Source organism: Glossina fuscipes, unplaced genomic scaffold (assembly GCF_014805625.2).
Source record: "Glossina fuscipes isolate IAEA_lab_2018 unplaced genomic scaffold, Yale_Gfus_2 112, whole genome shotgun sequence".
In the NCBI taxonomy this organism is placed as follows: Eukaryota; Metazoa; Arthropoda; class Insecta; order Diptera; family Glossinidae; genus Glossina; species Glossina fuscipes.
In genome coordinates this window covers 3,010,955-3,013,203 of record NW_023998455.1, presented here as the reverse complement: position 1 = coordinate 3,013,203, position 2,249 = coordinate 3,010,955, and positions in this window count along the sequence as shown.

Genomic DNA, 2,249 nt, shown 5'->3' with positions numbered 1-2,249 from the left:
CAAATATTTTAATCATAACCTTCAATATGTAAGATATTAGACAATAATGAGATTTACTATTAATAAAGTCAAAAAGTTTTAAAATAATTAAATTAAAAAATATAAATTATTAATCATTAAATAAATAAAGAAAGTAAACAAATAAAGAGCACATATTAAGCTAAATATAGAATAAAGAACAAAAAGAAAACGTCGTTAATTAAAGTCTAAGTTTATTATTAGTTATTAACGAAAAAAAAAAAAAATTAAATAAATTTAAAACAGAACAATAAAAAAACAGAAAGCAAATAAATATTTTGGATTGACACTTGATATGCAATAATTATGACCCTATGGATATAAAAGAAACCTTAAACCGGAAGAAGTTTCTAGGAACTCTTTAAAAAACAGAAAAAGAAGAGCCCCTTAAACATTTCCTTAGACCAGTTACCTATTTAAAGTTAATTAGAAGCCCTCTGAAACTGAAATCTTCAGCAACTGGGCCTTTCTTTAAAAACGAAGAGCGTGGTTATCAATTTTTTTCTTCCCTAGTCGAATGATTCAACAGTTTACCGCCTCCAATAGCCTCATAATGGCCTTTTTATTGATAATAATAATTGTGGGGTACTTTCCCCTCAGTTAGTATAGTCTTTAGTATGACTTATTTTTTCCCTTCTCTAAAGAAGAAGTGCTCACAACGAAGCCCTCTCTTTTTTGGCGGACTTCAATTTTTAACTTTTAATATTCGAAGCGAAATATTAATCTCTTTATAACCCACATCACTTGCGGTACAAGGGTATATTAAGTTTGTGAGGATATTTGCCACACCCATCTTTTATTGTTGTTTGTTTGCCCGTCTGTCTTTCTATGCAAGTTTTTAGATATCGTCCGGATTGGACGTCTTTTCACACCATTTCCTATATAACGCCTTTTTTTGAAATCGAACTATCAGCTTGTCTATCCGTCTTGCTTTTTTTGGAATATTTTGATGAAAGTCTTGGCCCAAGGACGTGTGCTATTGAAAATGGTCGAATCACTTATTTGATCGCTTGCCATACCAAGTGTTATTCTGAAAAGTCGTTACATGGTTGGCTGTGTCAAACGAGACGATGCCGGGTATTTAATGGTGGGCCCTATCCCGCTATAGTGGTTTTGCATTTTTTTTTTTTTTTTTTTTTTTTTTTTTTTTTTGTAAGTTTGTTTGGGTGTTTGTGTACAACACACACAAGAACTATTATACCGCTCGATTCAGGAATTGATTCTAAATCATTTTTTAAAACTTGTCTGTCCGTCTTCTTTTCTTGTGTTTAACCCACAGGTAGCATTGTTTGCAACATTTTGATGAAATTTGCTACACAGGGCTACTTTGGCCCAATGCTTTCCATACACTGCTTTATTTCGCAAATAATTAGAATAAGAGACGAGCCACATGCCACCCCAACTCCCTTTTAATACGTTTACATGTTGCAATCGAAAATTTTACTGTCGGCTGTACGGCTATTAGTTTATTGCAGCACTTGATAGTAGCTGTTCTTAATACAAGTTGCTTTCTTCCAATCCTACCAATACAATTCCTACACTTTGTGCAGACGTATAAATTAGATTCGCGTCAGTCAGTACTTACAGGAAGATCAGCCCGAGCTGCTGCGAGCCAAGCATCAAAACATTTAAGGGTTCCGAGGATAAAGTCTTGACAATTTTGAAGACCGCTTTCGTTTTTCCTCTGAAGAAGAGAGAAATTTCTCCTAAGTAATCGAAATCTTAAGTAAACCTTTCTCTCCGATTACGTTCAGAATCGACAAACAAATCTAGCATATTTTTTTTCTTAGACGCTATTTGCTTATTGGATGGTAAGAAACTTTTTTGCGCTTTCTTTTGAGGGCGAATAAATTTAAATTTTTCGTTTTCTCAATCCTTTGAGGAAGACCAGCGAACATACATGTTCACAAATTGCAGAGTCTGATGAAAAGTAATAGCAAGACTTTTATAGGTTTTGCTTGTGGAGTAGTGTGCATAATAACTAAGTAAATAAGTAAATAAATTTTAGTAAATATTACAAATAAAACTAAAATGACAATAAACAAAAATAAGAAAAACATTACTTTGCAAACAAAATATAAAAATGTAAATATTTAAGAAGAGCGTTGTTAAGAGTGAAAAAGTGAAATTTGTTAACTCGAAAATCTTTTTTCTATTTTTATATACATATACATGCATTCATATACGTATATATATATACATATTTTTTTTTTTTTTTTTTTTTTTTTTTT